The 20,798-nt window shown below is 43.8% G+C and overlaps 1 protein-coding gene across 1 annotated transcript in view; it reads right to left on the minus strand.

Annotated features, from left to right (window-relative positions):
• The window catches only part of EPB41L5 (erythrocyte membrane protein band 4.1 like 5), a gene marked incomplete in the record, with an annotated part of 2,576,260 nt that overhangs the window by 2,060,873 nt on the left and 494,589 nt on the right, over window positions 1-20,798 (minus strand).

Here is a 20,798-nt window from a genome sequence, read left to right on the forward strand (position 1 = left end):
CTCTCCTTCTGTTGTGGACTTCAGCATAACTTCATCCTCTCTAATGGAAAAGACTTTTGATTGAGTTTTTGTTTCTTTTACTGAAACACCTATATCACAAATTAACTCGTCTTTAAGATTATCTTATTAATTTAAAGCTTAATCAACAGAATATAAATGCATATATAAGCAAAATTTGTTGCACACATTACTCAAATTACTTTTCTGATGCATCAAATTTAAACCTAGAAAACTATCATAGTATTCAACTGGCTCTACAAGCTAATAGCAAAGCTTTGTTATAGCTGCATTACTTCGTCTGCACTGGAAGTAAGCACGTCTTCTATCGTGTTTTATTCTGAAGAGCAAAGGTATACTATAGTACCAAAATGATAAACCAACTGCACCTACCTAAATAATATAGGCTTCAAATTTGCTAGAAGGATACCCATTGAATGACGCATACCTATATGAATGATTGAACGTATTTTATGTCAAGATACAAACCGACAAAATACATTCATACACAGTACCCAAACAACTATACATCAAACTAAAAATGCCAAAAAACTACTTCCTCTCCCAGTCTAAACACTACCCCCCCATAACACCAGCCTAAAATTTGTCTGAATAGTGGGAGTGTTACAGGAAGGTTTTTAATAAGTTAAGGTGTACAGTTACTGTTGGGGGAAGAGGCAGCATTAGGGTTAGCAGACATTAAAAAGGTGGGCAGGGGGATAAAAATAATTCCTATAGCGTCTGTCCATCTTTATATGGTAATACGCATTCTGAAGACCATAGGTTCATGGGTACTTACTAGACTAATGTCACAAAAGCCTTTACAAGCCTAACCAATAATACCCAGCTTTTGACTGCTGGCAAAAGCTCTTGCCCCCCCCCCCCCCCCCAAGTGCTTTTTTTAGGTAGGGTCTTGGAAAAAAAAATCACCAACATGAAATTTGCCAATCATAACAAAAGAAGGGTCATGCTGCCAAACACTAGTAGCTTAAACCAAAAACTGCGCACCTCGGAAGCACTTCTATCACTGGAAGAAGTAGATGTCTGTGCAGCCACAGAAACCTGGTTTAAGGCCTCAAAGTTCCCCAGCACTGCAAGGCTACAATGCCTTCCACACCTTCAGACTGCAAAATAAATGTGCGAGAACCAAAGGAGACAGTGTTTCTATCTATATTACAGAAGTTCACCTCCAGTCTAGTTAGACTGGACAACTCTGTGGAATTACTCCAAGTTCATACTCCCATTCAAGTCAGAGAGTTACAGATCTCCTCCTTTGGTCTTGACATGCACAAAGCCAACTTGACCAAACTGGGGACAATACAAACATTAGCGAACATTCTAATTACGGGGGATTTCAATTATCCCACCATCAACTGGGAAACCTATGCTAACCAGAATGCGCTCACAGAAGTTCCTGGACTCATCTCAAATGCCCTGGAACAAAATGTTCATACCCCAAGAGGGACAAACATACTAGATTTGGTCATCACTTTTATGTCAAACATATGCACTACCCACAACTGTCGGACCCTCATTAGTTAAATCTGACCACAAATCAGTCACCTTCAAGTGGACACTAACAACAGAATCCACAAAGGGCGAAATCCACTAAAATACTTCACCAAGGCAAACTATACCCTCCTAGGTGAAGGTATAAATGCATTCAGAGCCCAACACTCAGCTGGAGGTGGTAACTACACTGAAGCTTACAGCTGTCATTTAATTTGAAGAAATTGGCCTTAGCAAAGTTCTGAACAGGTTGGGAGTTTGATGGAGTGTTCTAGGTTAGTTTTATTACTAAAGGAGATCATTTTGTGGTCAGATCTTAACCAGGGGAGGAGTTAATGTATGGGAAGAAACAGCATTCCCCCATGATCATGAGTACTAGGTCTAGGATATTTATACTTCTAAGCTGGGGAAGTAAGTAGTTGTTCCAGGGTGTCTGCATTGGCGAAGTCCAAAAACCTCTGAGCAAGTGAAATATGGGTTGCATAAATCTCCCAGTTTATGGAAGGGTAGTTAAAGCCACCTGTGAGTACGGTGTTAGGTTGAATATTAAGAGATTCTAGTAGGTTTAAGGAGGTGTGGTTTTCCAGATTCATGTTAGGGGATCTGTAGCTAGAAAAAATATAATACGGGGTCGCACCTGTGGTTAGTTGTGCATGGAGCAGCTTGAGTGAGTCATGTTGTTGGGACTGATGTAGCAGTGTACTTGTCCTTTATGAACACTGAAACACCACCTCCCCTAGGAAAGGCACTGTAACCTTTGATAGCTGGGGTGCTTTTTATGGTTCTGAATCATATTTCTGTGACTGCACATGTCTGCATTCTCCAAGCTGAGGAGTGCTTCCAGTAAATGCAGTTTTTTATTTGAACTCCTAGCATTTACCAGCAGTATCTTTAGGTAGTCGTGAGTGATTTTTGTTATGTTGGAGGATTTAACAACTTGGCACGGCCTAAAAAAGGCACTATGGGGATAGATGAAGTTTTTGCCAGTATCCGGAAGGCAAATGGTGACAAGTGCAAACCATCTCTGGCAAAGCACTGTGGTTCATCTCCACAGGTTGATAAATATTGGATCCCCTTGCTGTGACACCAGAAACTAAGCCAATTGTTGAAGTCAATCATTTTTTTCTGGTAGTGTGGCATCATCATCATCATCAGTGAAGGTAGAATGCTACTCAAGGCTAGATTCACAGCTGCCTGGGACACATTCAGAGAGCTCCATCATGTCTCTCTTCATATAGTCCTGTGAGGTACGTCTCAGGTCATTTACACCCACATGGACTATGACCACATCATGCTGAGACTTGATCTGGTAGTTCCCTGGCTCCATACAGACAGCTCATTGTGATCTTCTTCTAGTTTAGCCTTGTAGGGGGGACATCAGTAGGCCTTACAATGGAATCCCTAATAACTAGAATGTTTGGCTGTGCAGTGTGTTGCCTTACAGGCTTGGATGTGAGGCTACTACGATTTTCAGAGTTATGCGTTGTGCAAGGTGCTATCTTTGCATGTGTTCAGGGCCACTGAGAGATGCTTTTAGGAGGTCTTGAAGGTTTGGATAGATTACAAGTGAGTACACCTCTGCATATGTGGGTTCTGTGCATTTGTCCCTTAATGCTGGTAGTCAGTGTTTTGGGTGCAATGCTAACAACCTGGTTTCCATTTTTCGTGTGTGTATGTGAGAGCTTAGTTTCTAATGACATTGTGTATCTACACCTCGCACACACTATGTTTTAAAATTAAATGGTTGTCAGTGAACATGAGGTAGTTACTACACTGTCTATGGATGCCCATATCCACCAGGCCAGAAACAGAAGTCAGAGAAGCACCTCTCTGTTATAATAGATCCTTATTAGATGGGAAGGAACAGGGGAAAGTCACTTAAAGGTCTAAGTGCGAGTGTTTAGTAGTATACTACAGGATGACCTGCAGTGGTGTTTGCCCTCTGCACAAACTAGCAGGGACAACAAAGTTTAATTCAACGGTGTACAGAAAAAAATACACTTTCTAATTCCTATTTACACTTTGAAAGCGCACACCCTATGCATTATAAGAAAAATATATTAAAAGGACAATATACAAGGTCCAGTAGAATGACGTGGAAGAACGAAGATTTTGAAACAGAGAAAAAACTGTTAAATAATATGTACAGAATGAGAGAATACCCACAGCAGTTGATCAATGAAGCTGAAAAGTAAGTGTCTGCTAGGAGGTCAAATGACTTCAAACCAATCTAAGATCTAGATCTCCCTGAGGAGAAAAAAATGAATAATGTAAAAAGTGACAATAGTTATGCACTAATTTTAAAATTTAATGGGAGCTCCAAAATGGTTAGGGAAGCCATGGAAAAGGAATGGAACAAGTTCCTTGCCTTCACTGATTTAGACAAGCTACAAAGACAAATTAAAGGTAGTTTACAGGAATTCGTGTAACTTGAAGTTTCTGGAAACTGATATCAATCAAGAAACGTGTATGGAAAGAGAAAGGGGACCTTTAAATGTGGGCACTGTCAGCAATGTGTCCACATTTATAACACGGACAGTGTTACGTTAGAAAGTAGAAGGGTAACCCACCCTAGAAGAAAGGGACTTTTATAATTGTGAAGCTAGTGGCCTGGTATAATTGGCAAAATGCCATGTTTGTGAGGCATTTTACATAGGGAAGACAGAGCGCAGGCTCAGAAGGAGAATTTACGAGCACGTGTACGATTTACAAAGAAACTAACGCTCTATATAAACAAACATGTACAAATGCCTTTTATTTATTTTTTGTCCTGGAAAGGATCAAAAACGAAGGTTGAGGTAGTCTATGGGTAGAATATAGAGAATTGTGGTGGCAGATCACCCTTTATACCAACAAGATCCCAGGCTTAAATTAATATATAGCCATAAAGTACAGTTTTGTACCTACCATAAATGTAGATGTTCCGAGTGTATACACTGCTGCAGTCATTACACTTGGGGTTATCCTGCCATCAGGCGGTCCCTCAGTCGGCCAGAGTTCCAAAGTCTTGGTCCAGTGTTGGCTGCTGTCGCTTCTTCCCTGACGTCAGTGCACCAGGGGTATATAAAAAGCAGCAGACACCATTTTCTTAAGTTTTTCTGCAGCCGACACCATTTTCTTCAGTTTTTCTTGCCTTAGATGTCAGGTGCCCCCAAAAAGGTAGGCAATGTAAACAGCTAATAAAACATACATAAGAAAAGCAATCAAAAACTTTCAGTTACCAGCAAATACCCCCCATAGGTAGCAAAGGGTAGAAGGCCTAAGTACCAGCAAGGAAGAGGGTAACCTAGACTAGAGCCGTGTATACACTCGAACATCTACATTTATGTTAGGTACAAAACTGTACTATGTTCATTGTGTTACACTGCTGCAGTCATTACACTTGGGTAGAATCCCAAAGCTGAGGTTGGGTGGCTGGTTCTATAAGGCATTAGGGGTGGCTATAAGGCCCTGCAGCACTGCAGTGGCAAAGCCAGCTCTGGATTTAGAGTAAAGAGGCAGATGGTAATGCTTGAAGGTATGTACAGAACTCCAAGTTGCTGCTTCCAAAATGTCCTTGGTAGGTACTCCTCTGAGGTAGGCAGTTAAAGTGGCTGTTGCCCTGGTGGAATGAGACCTATTGCTGTTAGGTACAGCTTTCCCATGGTGTGTATGGCAGAAATGTATACAGTGCCCTATCCATTTTGAAATGGTCTGTTTTGAAATGGCTGTTCCCTGTGCTCCTACAGCATATGCTACAAACAATTGCTCAGTTTTCCTGAAAGCTTTTGTTTTGTCCAAGTAGAAGCGTAACTGCCTGTGTATGTCCAAGGAATGCAGAAGTCTCTCCCCTTTATTTTGTGCAGTTGGATAAAAAGTTGGCAAGTGAATAGTTTGGTTTAGAGCCACACTTGATACCACCTTTGGCATAAAAGTAGGGTTTGTTCTTAAAGACACCCTGTCTTGGTGGAAAATGATGAAAGGTTCCACTGCCATTAGTGCCTGTAATTCTGACACTCTTCGTGCTGAGGTTATTGCCAGGAGCAGAGCAGTTTTCCAACAGACATATTTTAAGTCTGCTGAATTAGCTGGCTCAAAAGGAGGTAAAGTTAATTTTTCCAAGACGAAGTTGAGGTCCCAAGTTGGAGTTGGTGCTCTACGGGGCGGTCTTATGTTTTTAGCCCCTCTGAGGTACTGTTTTAGTAAAGGATTAGAAAAAAATTGGTGGGTCTGTTGTAATGAGCAGAGATGACAGAGGCGTGGATCTTAATGGATGAAAAATAGAGGCCCTTGTCCAGCATCTCAGTTAAGTATTGTAGTATCAGAGGAATATTTGGGACAAGAGGGTCAAGGCTGTGAGCCTGGTTCGAGGCACAGAATCTCTTCCATTTATCCGAATAGGCTTTCCTGGTGCTAGGCCTCCAGAATTACATCCTTAACAGCTTTGGAGAGAGGCATTGCTTGCTTGACTAAGGAATCTGCCATGCAGCCAGGTTTAAAGTCTTGAGCTGGCTGTGAAGTATTTGATTGTTTTGCTGAGTCAGATGATGTGGGATTTGAGGCAAAATCCATGGTGGACCTTGTGCTAAGTTCTTTAAGATTGGGTACCAGTGCTGGTGTGGCCAGTCTGGGGCAATCAGGATCATCTTTGGCTTTTCTTGTCTGGCTTTTAGGAGTATCTCTGAAAGGAGAGGTGGTGGGGAAGCATATACTTGTAGGTTTTTCCAGCTGAATGAGAGGGCATCCACTTTCCATGCTTGTGGGTGGTAAGTCCTTGTGTAGAATTTCTGTAGCTGGCAATTCATTGAGGATGCAAACAGATCTATGTCCGGGCTCCACCATTTTTGTGTTATCATTCTGAATATTTGTGGATGTAATTTCCACTTGTGCGGATCCATGATGTTTCTGCTTAAGTCGTCTGCCAGAGTGTTTTTCTCTCCTGGCAGGAATTGTGCTTGCAGATGAACTCGATAGGTTAGAACTGTGTTCCACAAGGTCATGGCTTGTCTGCAGAGGGGATATGAATGAGTGCCCCCTTGCTTGTTTATGTACCACATAACTGTGGTGTTGTCTGTCTTTAGTAGTAGTTGTCCTGGATGCAGAAGGTCCTTGAAAGCTATAAGGGCATTTTGTACAGCTAGCATCTCTTTTTGATTGATGTGAAGATGCCTTTGTTCTGCGGGCCACTTGCCCTGAATACATTTTCCTGCCATGTGTGCTCCCCAGGCGTAATCCAAAGCATCTGTTGTCAGTGTTTGCCTGGCTGTGGGTTGAGTGAAAGGCTGTCCCTTGTTGAGGTGACAGGCTTGAGTCCACCATCGAAACTCCTGTTGAAGGCAAGGAATAAGTGGTATTACTGTTTCCAAACTGTGACAGTGTTGAGACCAGACACTCTTTAGGTACCATTGTAGTTTCCTCATATGCAGTCTGGCATATGGAATTTGTAGTATGCAAGATGCCATATACCCCAAGGCCTATAGAATTTTTCTTGCAGGGAGTTGGGTTTTTGTTGCCATCATTTGGCAATATTGAGTCAGTTGTCCTTGCTTGTCTGGCGTGAGATAAACCATCTGGGCCGTTGTATTTAAGCTGGCAACCAGGAATATTATCTCTTGTGAGGGCACTAATTTTGACTTATTTGTGTTTACTGTTTACTCTAGGCAAATCAGCAATCTTTTTACAAATGTCAGATGCTTTAGAAGAATCTCTTTGCTCTCTGCTTGAATAACGCAGTCGTTCAAGTACGGGTAAATCTGAATTCCTTTTTGTCTGCAAAATGCAATTACTGGTGCCAGGCATTTTGTAAAGACCCTGGGCGCACTAGATAAGCCAAAGGGCAATGCAGAGAATTGGTAATGCATTGAACCAGCTAAAAATCTGACTTATCTTCTGCAATTTTGTCTGATAGGGACATGCAGGTATGCCTCCTTGAGGTCCAAAGTTACGAGCCAAGCTTTCTTGCCCAGCATGGGAAGAAGTTGCTGTAGTGTCAACATTTTGAATTTTGGAACATCCAGGTAAGTATTTAGAGAAGAAAGATCCAGAATGGGCCTCCAGGCTTTGTTCCTTCTGGGAATCAGAAAGAATCTTGAGTAAAATCCTTGTCCTTGCTCCTGTGTTGGTACCTTTTGAATACCTCTCATGTCCATGAGTGCTGTAATTTGTCTTTTAGCCTCTGCCCACTGATTTGGTGGCAAATTTGGCATTCCTTTTAACCTAGAGATACAATATTGAGAACCCATTTGTCTTTGGTGATCATATGCCAATTGTGAAAGAAAAGTGCTAGTTTTCCCCCCAAGGGGGATGCCGAGAGAGAAGTGCTTGGCATCTGTAGTAGGAAGTCATTGGGGCGGTTTTTTATAAGGTTGAGGCCTGTCTTCCCCTTCTTTCTGGGTTGAAGCACCCCATTGTCGAGGCCTGTAAGAACCTTGCGGTTGACCTCTGCCTCTTGGATGTCTGTATCTGCCCCTTTGAGGTCTGTCTAACTGGAAAGGACCAATCTTTTGTTGGCCAATTTATGCTAAATCGAGGAGGCTGAACCTGTAAGAAATCCTTCACCGTTTGCATAGATTTTGCCTTATCCTCCATTTTCTTTAATACCTCTTCTGCCTTAACTCCAAATAAAACATCCTGCTGCAAAGGTGCATCCAATAATTTTGCTTTAACATGATCTGGTAAAGTCTGCTCTTTTAACCAAGCATGTCTTCGAATGACAGACCCTATAACTGCTGCTCTACAGGAGGCCTCTAATGAATCAAAACCACATTGCAAAGTATGTTTTCCCACTTGTTCAGCTGCATGCAATAAATCCTGCATTTCCTTATAGTCAGGAAGATCTGAATTTGGAAGCATTTTTTTGTTTCAACTGAGACATCAAAAATTGCTGATATTTAAGCATGTGAAACTGGCAGTTTAAGGCCATCATTGCTAAAGTTGCAGATGTATATACTTTCTTCCCCCATCTGTCTAATGCTCTGGAATTTCTGTCAGAGGGAACTGGATTTTTTGCTGTAGAGGCCTTTACCCCTTTGGGACCCTGGGAAATAGTTTCAGGGTCAGCAACAGGGCTTTTATGAAGACATATGTGAGAGTCAGGGACTCTGTAGTATCTGTCTGGCTTAACTGGAGCAGGAGGTAAAGAATCAGGATTTAAACTGGATTCAGAATACACATCATCCACAATATCTAACACTGGCGGAATAGCAAGGGGTCTGTGCTGAGGTCATAAAAGAAAATCTCTGAGCCTTTTCTTGGATTCTGAATAATCCTGGCCCTACTAATGGAAATGCTCCCTCATGGTATGTAAGGTTTCCCCAAAGGAGTAGTCCTCTGGTGGAGAGGCTGAAGGAATTGATTCCTCAGCATCAGAATCCTCATAAGGGGATAAAGAGTATCCTTGGTCTGAGGATGAATCTGAAGAGATGGACACCTGGTCGGACGAGTCATAGTCTGCATCCTGTCTAAGCCTTTTATCAGGAGGAGGGTAGGACCCCCTGATCAGAGTAATTAAGTCTTCGGCCATTTTCAGCATCTGTTTCTTAGGCATGGAGGCCTGTTCTGGTGAATGTTGAAGTTGTTTCTTTGTTTTTAAAGGGGTTTTAGACTTAGCAGAAGATTTAATGGTTAGCTGAGTAGGTCTGAAAACACCCTCTGAAGCTGAGGGTTGTTCAGCTGCTCCAGATTCCTCTGAAGGGAGAGTCTCGGGTAGGCAGTAAATCTGGTGTATCCAAAGGCCCAGCCATCTCCACGTGGGTGTCAGAGGCGGCCTGTGGTTCCAAAGAAGCGGTAGTCAGGGGCTGCGAAGGCGCCTTGCTGAAAACCGGAGAACCGGCGACTGGCCTAGAAGAGGCTTCGTCGTCAGTTTTGGGCCTCAGATGCCTGTCCTTGTCTTTGCGCTTTCTGTATATCCCGGTCATCGGTTGTACTTCCGACGGCATGGTGTAATTGAATTTTCTGCCAAAATAATGTCGGGCAAAATCAAATTGACATTTAATAGTGCGCTTGTTAAACCCAGCACAAAACTGACAACCTGTGACATCGTGGTCTGGGCTTAGGCATGGGATACAATAAGAATGGAAATCCTTATGAGGTATTTGCTTCCCACAAGAAATACAATTATTAACTTTTACTGACATCGGTCTGAGGCAAGAAAAAGTTTCCCCAACGAGGTACTTAGCTTTGTAGAAGACTTCGGCTCTGGAATTGGGATGAAAATCTCAGGAAGCGGCCAACCGGCACTTGTGAACTGCTTTTGCTTCGGGCACCACACGGCAAGAAAGACTGAAGAAAATGGCGTCAGCTGCATCTTATATACCCCTGGCGCACTGACGTCAGGGAAGGAGAGACAGCAACCGACGCCGGACCAAGACTTTGGAACTCTGGCCGACTGAGGGACCGCCTGACGGCAGGATAACCCCAAGTGTAATGACTGCAGCAGTGTAACACAATGAACATCTCCCTTACTCAAACTTAGAGCAGCTAAGTTATGTAGTAGTGTCTTTCGGCTTTTCCCAGTTAGGGGTCGCCACAGTGGAACTCCGGTCTCCTAATGATTGGCAGTGGATTTTTATGGTGCCGAGTTAGCAGCCCGATGCCCAACCTTCGAAGAAGGCACACCCATCACTGGTGTTACTACTGAAAATTGTAAGAGGACAAGGACTGCCACAGAATTCCTTCAAGTTCTGTTTCCTATTATAGTAGTACAGCATTCAATAAAAACTGAGGTGGTAGAGTTGTAATTTTCATAGAGATTCCTTCAGAGTAGAGGAGGTGTAAACCTCTGTAGCACTGTAGTGCTTTTGAATGTATTATAGTTGAGCATTACATGTCATTCCACAGATAGTTCAGAGTAATCCAGAAAGTGTGGCTGACTTTCTATACATGGAGTATAACAACAAATTAATGAACTAACCAGCCCCCAAATCTAATGAAATGTCATTAACCAACAGTTCTTTAAAAGAGAACCTTTACCATTTACCTACAATGAGAAGGTTAGAAAAGATTGTTAAATCCACAGCCAGAGATTTGAACAAATTAATTTGCATCAGTCTAAAGAACTCTGCCTCTTTTGAAATGTCAGCTCCTCTAAGGGGGTAAGCACAATGAAAATGTGACCCTTCTGAAGATCAGTAAACAAAATACTCTTAACATACTTAAAAAAACAAACTTGCTACAGAAAATGACAAGTCAAAAATTTCTTCACAGCCACAGCATAATTAAGAAAGAGAAATTCAGTTAGTTAAGCAAGTCCTCCATCATTTGAAGCCATTTAAAACAAAAATTCCAAAACGCAGAATGCAAACCTGTGAAATACACAGGATTTAGACACTATAAATGAAAACAATTGATAAAATGCATAGAAAATACAAACGGTGTATTCATACTCCTTCTGACAAAATTAGACAGGTCTATAACCATTTACAAAAACAAACATTCTAAGCTCTTTACCACTCCAGACAGCTAGACTTTTTATGGTGTCTTAGCCAATCCCATAGGGCAATAAACTCTAACTACGGTCCATGCAAACAGAGCTCACTTAGTGGCTCAGGAGCTTGACTGAGCAGGCAGGCAGGAATGGGCATGCCTATCATGGAGAGTGGAGTCACTCAGATGTACTATCATGGTCAGTCCCTTGTTGAGGCTGCCAATGCATGGGGGGAGGGGCATTTGCCAAGTCAAATGTGGAGTTGTACATGATATGCAACAAAGCCGGTTTCATACCAAACCCTGGGACAATACAGGTGCATGCAAGAGGGGCGGGGGGGGGGATTTAGACCTTTGGTCAAAACACTTATTAGCAGTAGTGCAACACTAGTCAAAGAAACCTAGCTCTTCCTACATTTCTTTGAGTAGTGTTGCACTGCTGCTAAGTGTTTTGACCAAAGGTCTAATGATTTAAGCATATATAACGTGTTCAAAGGCAGAGCTGAGAAAGCACATGTCTATTAAGCATTTTATTTGCACTAAACATTTTAATCAATGGATTTTTTTTAGGATCGATTGATTTGGGGAACTCATTATTTATCACTTATTCTTTCCATTCTTCACTGTTTCGACAGCTTCACCCTATGGGCATTTTTTTAACTGGACCTTGTTCTTTTTACTAAACCTGTGGATTCATGTATTATTTAAAGACGTTTTAATGAAATCTTTTTATTGTGTTTTAATTCATATGATTCATTTCTATGGTAGAGAATTCATTTATATGCATTTTTCATCACTATAAATGTTTTACTTTAAAGAACCCACGAGAGGGAGCTTTATGGTAAAGAACAGACAAGTCAGTTTTAAAGAATATTAAATTACGTACTAACACTATTGTTTACTTATCAAAGGGATGGATTTGACAGTTGAACAGTATACATTTTTAACTTAAAGTGGCTTTTAAAAATCACAATTGATTTTTAAAATCTTAACTTGTGTTTAATTTGTTTCTTTATGAATGAGTATGCATTCACTATGTTTTAATTTGATTCAGACTGTGATTGGTTAATTACTACGTTGTAGTCCTTTTGCCAACTATACAAGTAGTATAGATTAAACTGACAGCCCACATCTGATGAAGTATGTTCTAAACGAAAACGTACTGTGAATGTTAATGGTGGATTTATTGAGTGCTTAATAAAAGTTAAGAGAAGGATTCCAGGCTGTTCTGGGCTTTACTGTTTTGCCAAGGAGGCTTCTTTCTTGGTTTATTTTTTCTCTAAATTTCTCATTCAGGTAACATGGACAGAACTACATAACCTCATATGAAAGTTCACAGCTACATGAAGAAACTCCTGATGGCAGTATGTAACTTGCTTGAATAGTTACTGAGATATAATCTGTTTATACATTACAAAAAATAATATTCACTGCCTTTATTCTGGCTTACAAAATCCAGTTTAAAGCATTAAACTGAAGGAATGCCACTAAAGTAGAGACTCATTTATCCTGAACAGTCTGCCATTTATAGTTTTCTTTTAATGCTTATGGATCCAGAGATATTTGTTTGAACTGTAAGGAGATAACTTCATTTTTTAAAAGGCACAAGACACACCCACTGGGAGTTAAAAGTACACACTCAAAAGAACTGTCTTGGAGGGAATGAGTTAAACAAGCGAGAGCCAACTAAAAAGGATCATCATCCAGTCAACCATTAGGGTGGTTTTATCTTCGTCTTTATCCAAGTTTGCATCTGGTGGTGTGCCAGGGAGAGGATGTGCAATGGGTGATCCACACAGGATGCCTCTCACTTGGGCAAAGAGTTCCCATCAAGCAGCCCTCACCTCTCATCAAAGCATAAGCAGTGGTCTCTGGTCTCACTATCCTGTGTGCCTCCATGTGCATGCAAACCCTGACAATACGCCCAAGAAAAGGGGACACAACTGCTTTTCAATCTTCCACTCCCTGCCTGTCTCCTCCAATGTTAAACCATCCACCTGAACCCTGGTCACCTGGGACATAGTCAAAGCTCCTTCCTTCTATGCCATAGAGTCACCTATGTTAGCACTCGATCTGACTTGGTTTGGGGACACTGCTGACATCCCATGCTAAAATTGTCAAGGCAACCATCTTTCTGTGCCAATATATTTTAGAACATCTAATTTTCCTCATCTCAAATTTACTCATTACCTTCTTCGAACACTTAAACAGTCCTCTGTCCCTCTAGGCAACACCATCTATAAAAAGATTGCACAGCATGTTACAGAATATGACAGTGCCTTATAAAACAGGCACAGTCACTTTCTTCATGTCTCCTCTAAACTTTTTTCCTCCCTTAGGACTAGGAAACATGGATATATTGTACTCAGTTTTAGATAAAAAGCTCTTTAAAATCCATTCTTTTTTATATCTAATCATGATTTTCTTTTATTCTGCCAACCCTAAAATACATGCTCTTCATGGCATTATTCATTATTTTAAATTAGTTTCCACTTACGCTATTTGCAGTACTTCTGCATTCTCTGCTATCCTTGCAGTTTAAGAGTCAAGATTTTGGTTCTTCAGGAACTATTAAAATGTTTAGTTCACCAACGCATCTAGATGTCCCTTAAATGATTACAACGGCAACACAATTATGTCTGAGTAATTACGGTGGGAGGATTACTGTCTGTATACTCAGCTCTGTTTGCATACTTAGGGAAAAAAAAAACGGTAATTCCAGTGATTGTTGCAAACAAAAGTTAGAACAAACCTTTGGTATAAACTAAGGATGGGTTTAGTCTAAGAGAAACTCTATCCTTGTGAAATACCAGGTATGGTGGTTTGACGCATAAGGCTTGAAGTTCTGAAACTCACCTGGCTGATGTGATAGCAACTAGAAGGGCAGTCTTCCAAGAAAGAAATTTCAAGTCACAGGTTGCTGCCGGCTCAAAGGGAGGTGCAGTTAATGCGCCTAACACTACGTTAAGGTCCCACGGTGGTGTAGGATGCGATATAGGGGGCCGAAGCCAAGCTCCTTTAATAAAAGCTTTGCACAACTTATTGCTCATTAAAGGTGGCTCTACGTTCTCAGGAAAATTGGAAATAGCTGCCAATTGAACTTTGATGGTAGGCACCGAACTACCCTGGTTGAACACGGAAGTTAAAAACTTCAGAACCTCTGACACAGAAGCTGTCATAGGGTCTAATCCTCGGAGTTGGGCCCAAATAGCAAACCTCTTCCATTTACTGCTATACATCTTTCTAGTAGAAGTCTTGTGGGCAGAGGACAAAATATGCATGACTTCAGGGTCGAAAGAATGGCTCCTAACTATGGTCGGAAGAGGAGTAGCCAAGCTGCTAGCTTCAATGAATGGAGGGACTGATGGAGCTGTCCTGACTGATGCGTCAGGAGGTCCGGAACTTGGTCCAGGAACCAGGGACCGTCCAATGCATACTTGCGAAGAAAGGGGAACCAAACTTGACGAGGCCAGTATAGGGCGATTAGAATCATTTTGCTTCCCAAGCGAATCGCCTTCTGAATCACCTTGGTGAGAAGGGGAACCGGTGGAAAGGCGTATAGCAGACCGGGGGGGGCCAAGCTTGGACCAGAGCATCCTTGGGGGTCTCCCCCGGAACTGGAATGAGAGAGAAGAACTGCTGGCATTTTGCGTTGAGGGGAGTTGTGAAAAGATCACAACATGGAACTCCCCATCTCGTGAAAATTTGTGTTATCACTTTGTGATTCAAGGACCATTCGTGAGGGGAGAAAATAGTCCTGCTCAGTCTGTCGGCTATCACATTGGATGTCCCCAGAATGTGTGTTGCCACTAGAAAGCATTTGGTAGCAATCGCCCAATCCCATACCTTCATGGCCTCTCTGCAAAGGGGGCAAGACCTGGTCCCTCCTTGCTTGTTCAAGTACCAGACTACCGACATGTTGTCGGACTGAATGGGAATCGTCCCCTGGGGGAGGTGATCGTGCAGTGCTTGCAACGTTAGAAGCACCGCCCTCATTTCCAGGATATTGATGTGGAGAAGATTCTCGTCGGAGTGCCACGTGCCTTGGACTGACCTGTCCAGATAATGCCCCCACCACCCTGTCTGGGAGGTGTCCGTAGTCAACGTGGCCGAGGGGGATGGGGGAACGAAGGGTCGCCCCTGATCCAAATTGGAGGAAAGAAGCCACCAACGAAGATCCTGTTTGCACATCTCTGATCAATATGTGGTGACTGAGGGGGAGGTCTTGATAAGACCACTGGACTGAGAGGAGCCACTGGAGTATCCTCATATGCAACCTTGCCAAGGGGACGAGAAGAATGGTGGCTGACATGGAACCTAACAGCTGCAGGACCATTCTCGCTGGAGCGTGACGTCTGAGGAATAACGCCTGAACCTGAGACTGCAATGTTGCTATCCTTTCCGCAGGAAGATAGACTCGCATCTGCCTTGAGTCTATTTCTGCACCAATAAACAGAATACGCTGTGATGGCAGCAATACGGATTTTGTCCAATTGAAGGTGATTCCTAAGGAGCTGCCTAGGGAGATAGTGGCTGCTAGAGTTTTTAAGAGTAGATGCCTTGAGGTGGCAGTTAGGAGCCAGTCGTCTAGGTATGGAAACACCTGGAATCCTGGACTTCTCAGGTGAGCAGTCACCACTGCCAAACATTTGGTGAACACCCTGGGGGCTGTGGTGAGACCAAAGGGCAGTGTACGGAACTGGAAATGACTATCCCCTTGGCTGAAGCGCAAGTGTCTCCTCGACGCCTGATCTATCAGAATGTGATAATAGGCATCTGAGATCTGAGCACATCCAAACACCCTTCTCCAGAAGCGGGAGAATGGTTTGCAAGGTGACCATCCGGAATTTGGACTTTTTCACTGATCGGTTTAACCTGCTGAGATCCAAAATGGGCCTCAAGTCCCCGATCTTTTTTGGTACCAAAAAGAGTCTTGAGCAAGTCCCTGATCCGGCCTGATCTGCGGGGACAGGTTGGATGACTCCTTTTTGAAGCAGCTTTGAAATTTCGATGGCTGTCATATCCTGTTGACTGGGTGGCGGGTCCAGGATTCTTTGGGATGGTTGGGGGGGGGGGGTTGAGAGAAGGGAATGGTGTAACCTCCGGCGATGATTCAGAGCACCCATTGGTCCTGAGTGATACTTTCCCAGGCCTTTAGGTGCCTCGAAAAACGACCCCCGACTGGCTCCGGAGCTGCACAGTCGGGCACTCCTTCAGGGATGCTGGAAGGAGGAGGAGCCATGAAAGGACTCGCGGTCTCCAGTGTTGCGGGGGCCTCCGCCGCCTCTGGGATGGCATCTCCCTGAAAAATTTCCCCTTCCTCTGCCTCTAGAAGGGGAATCGCTCTGCTGCGATGAGTAAGGCTTTTGAGACTTACGGAACCACATTTTCCCTCCTCTTCGAGCCTTGGGATAAGGTCTGAAGGGAGTGGAAAACCGGGCCCCTACGGCAGTTTTACCCTCCTGCTCGCAGCGAGTCAAAGTGTCCTGAGGACCCATCGAAGGGGGCGTCGGCAAAAGAAGACTTAAAGGCCTCCGCAAAGTGACAGGCGTAGCCAGGCTTGTCTACGTTGAGCAACACCTGTGCCTGCCGCTCTGCTCGCTCCTTCCCCTGCATACAAAATGAGCCTCATGGACGAGTTGAATAGGGAGGACAGGGTAGCCAACTGGGAGTTAACAGTCTGGGCTAACTGCTCAGGTAAGTTACCAGAGAGGGTATCCGAAAGCTCCTTGACCAGATCCTTCTGCAGTCTCGTAAAGTGCGTCAGGTAGTTCAGAGACCTTAATGTAAAGGTTGCTGAAGCAGGGGTGCTCTTCCCGTACCGATCCATGCTCCTAGACTCTTTATTAGGAGGATGGACGGACGTTGAAGCCTCTGCCACATCTTGTTAGGTAGCAGATGCCACCACCAAGGCATCTACAGCCACACCTTTGGTAAGAAAGTCCTTATCAGGTGGTGCCGAAAGGAATGTATTGGGGCGAGCTGGCACCGGTTCAGCAGAGTCCGGATGTTCCCACGCCCTTCGAGAGATCAAATCCAGGAGCTCATCGAAGGGCGGAGACACCCAGGAGGCAGAGGGCTGAGCCCCAAAGGCCTTGAGGAACACCGACTCCTCAGCAGAAGGGGGTTTGGAATGCCAGTCACCTCGTTGCTTAAGGGTTTCCAAGATGTCCGCAAAGGATACATCATCCAAGGACGACTTAGGGGACCCTTCTGCATCATCGCGGTCGGTATCCGAGGTGAGAGACTCATCAGGGGAGTAGACGTGCTTCCTCTTGCACTGTCTCTTCCTCGGGGGTTCCTCCGAAGACGTTTCGAAGGGACCTCCAGGAAGAAGGGAACCCCCGATGGGGGTAACCTCAGGCCCAAGGGCTCCACTGTCGTGAGACAGGGGGACTGCAAAGGAACCAGTCTCCGTGCCAAGGGAAGGTGGTGGTGAGATGGTAGAAGTGGCCAGAGAGGATTTGGCCAAGGCACTCCTCATGGCCTTGAAGGCGGGACCCCCGGTCCTGGGAAGGTTCAACCCCCAAGGCCACAACAGCAGTCGGAACTCCCACCGCCGACGCACCGAGAGGGAGGCTCAGAACCGAAAGGATCGGTCCCGAAGCGTCCCCCCCGGGGCAGGCAGAGGAGGTCCGCGTACTGAACACCGACCCGAAGGGCGGGGTTGGAGTTAGGGTCGGAACTGACCAGACAACCTCCACCGGCTCCACCAACACAGACTCCAATGGCGCCGAAGCTGTTGGAGGAACCACCGAGATGGCAGTGTGGGAAATCGGCTCCAGAGCCGACTGGGCTGGAGCAGAGACCAATTTTTGAAAGACCGGAGAATGAAAAAGCCTTTGAAGCACCCTGTCTACATCCGAATCGGACATCCTCGACGACAGAGAAGAGACCGACTGGGTCCGAGTAGACTTCTCCGCCGGCTCCAAAAGACTGGGGGACTGGCTCCGAATGGTTTCGAGAAGTATCGGCGCCGAGGGAGATTCCACCACTACTGCAATTTCCCTCGGAGCCGATGTGGACTTAGGCACCGAAGGGGAAGAGTCTGAGCGGGCAACCTTCATCGGCTCCAAAGGCAGTGGAGCCGATGGAGATGACTCGCCTCTCCACGCCTGAGCTCTCTGCTCCGAAGCCAGAGGAGTCGAGGCTGGAGACAGATGCAGACCGTTCTGCCCTCAGCTCCGAAGTCCATGGAGCCGACGGAGAAGCCTGCCTTGACTTTTTTGCTGCCGGATCCGACGGGCTGGTCGGAGCCGAAGATTTTTTCTTCCTCGACGGGGAAGAAGAAGATAGGGCTTCCTCAAAGAAAGGGGTAATAAGCCCTTTCAAAATCAACTTATTTTTCCTCTCTTGGAGCACGCGAGAGGAAAAAGCATGGCAAACGCTACAGGATTCCTGTAGGTGCTTCGGCCCCAAACAGTATACACATAACAAATGGTCGTCCGTAATGGACATTTTATAATTGCATTTTGAACATTTTTTAAATCCTGATGGCTTATGTTCTTTAGACATGGCTATCTACTTCAACTGAACTTTAATGAGAAAAAACTTCAACACTGAGAAAAATAACACGTAGACTAGGGCAAGGTCCCTCTAAGTTAAACGGGATCACTTACCACCAAGAAAATAATACAATTTACCACAAAAAAGTTCTAAACTACACAATCATACAAAGAGTAGCTGTTAAACAGCTTTAACTAAGGCGCGTGGGCTAGGCAAAGGCCCCTCTAACTTAAACGGTATCCTTTACCGTCGAAGAAAACACAATTTTACCACAAACTTTTAAAATAATCAGGTCACACAACAATAAGTAGCTGTTAAAACAGCTTTTGGGTAAGTTTAGCGAAAATTCTGACAGAAAAATAATCACCAAGAGGCACTTAGCTCAGCCAAGTCCGAGACAACGTCTATGCTGTAGAAGCGGCAAACGAGATCTAGGAAAGCAGTAGTGGGGCATCCTGGGATATGAGGTAACTCAGCCAATAAGAGACTTCGTTCTATAGTATAGCGTGCCGAGTCGGAGCAGAGGATCGGCTCCGAACCCATCTGTAGAGAATGTAGGCGAGATAGGATCACATTACATCATATGGTTATACGGGACAAATGCCAAAGCTTAGTAACCAAGGGTAGAGGTGACAAGGTCAGAATCCAAAAGACTCTGGAGAACAGCTCTAGCAAACCCTGTTCTGCTTCTAGAAAATGAGTCGACTTTGTAGTGCTTAGTGAGAGTCTACTGTTGGCAATGTAGATCAACTGACAATAGCTCTAAAGTCCATCCCTTTCCAAAAAGCCCCAGAAGTTGCCAAACCTATGATGGATAGAGCCCTCACATTCTGAAAGCTTTTTCCAAGATGACAATAACAGAAAAGCATAGCCCGAGACAGCCACCTAGAAACGGTTTTGGTTGAAAACAGGCTACCCTTTTTTCTTTCCATTAAAAGAAATAAAAAGTTGGTCTGACCATATGAAACCTATAGTCTTGCAGGGGTAGTAACTGAATTGCCTGTGAATGAAGAATTCGCACTCCTCAGGTCTGAGTCAAGGGAATGAAGCAGGAGATGCATAGATTGGTTCAAAGAAAACACATACTACTTTAAGTACAAATGAAGGTTGGTTCCAAGTGTCACAAAGTCCTTATGAAAAAAAACAAAAAGGGTTGAGAGGACATGAGGGCCTGCAATTCAAAGCTTCCCAATTGGAAGTCAAAGCAATAAGTGCAATAGTCTTACAAATAAAAAAATTGAAGGAAACACTGTCTGCTGGTTTTAATGGTGATAGATATGTCTTTTCCAATACAAAAGTAAAGGTCACAGGCTGGTTTCAACCATTTGCTAGGTGTAAAAGACTTTCAAGCACCATTTCACTAGGAATACACAAGGAAAATAGAATCTAACAGTCAACAACATGAACGACTCACTTTGGCAGAAGTGCAAGACAGCTCTGATTTGAACATTTCATAAAAACACTGCAGAATCAGAGAATTGGATCTTGGTCTCTGTTATGGCAACAGTTATTAAAATCTCTTCCATTTGACTAAATATGACTTCCTTGTAACTGATTTTCTAGCCTCCTTTGATACCTGTTTTATGTCCTCTGAAAACAGGTACCTAAAAGCTAAAGAACTATCACACAGTCAGGTGAAGGGTGGAGTGCATCCACAGTATAACGAATGTTTTAGTGCATGAGAAATAATGATGCCTAGGTCAAATAGAGGTTAGGATAGAAATACAACTGTACAACATTTTGCATGGTGTCCTGGCACAGAACTGTTGTAACTATCTCAGACAGGGAGGCAAACATACCTACCTACAGAGTTTCAACAGGTGAACAATCTCTTGGAAGACTTCTACATGATGGCCTTTCCTGGATCTCAACAAGAATACTACATTGTTTTGACAGACTACATGTAGGGAGAGACTGCTCTGTGTTGTAAACTCTCGGACCACCATGGCTAGTCTGCAAAGGGAGTAACAACTTTTTTTTTTTTTATTTAAACAAGAAACATCTTTATTAAGTTAGGCAAGCATACATTTATATGAATGAAAACAAAACTTACTGACAATTTTATTTGCAAACATTACACATCACGTACTGTTAGCCTACAGGGTGCTGGCGGAAATTGGGCTACTGATGGCTGAAGGAGGAGAAGAGGCAGAAGACATGGCCGAAGGCAGGAAGAGAGGAGAACGGCTAGGACTGTGGTAGTGAGGGTCGGAACTTTGAATGTTGAGAGTATGACTGGTATAGGGAGAGAGCTAGCTGATATGATGGACAGAAGGAATGTTGTTATATTGTGTGTGTAAGAGACCAGATGGAAGGGGAGTAAGGTTAGGGGTATTGGAGGTGGGTTCAAATTGTTTCATCATGTTGTGGATGGGAGGAGAAAT

The sequence above is a fragment of the Protopterus annectens genome, chromosome 2.part0 (assembly GCF_019279795.1).
Source record: "Protopterus annectens isolate FY-2018-M chromosome 2.part0, PAN1.0, whole genome shotgun sequence".
Classification (NCBI taxonomy): domain Eukaryota; kingdom Metazoa; phylum Chordata; order Ceratodontiformes; family Protopteridae; genus Protopterus; species Protopterus annectens.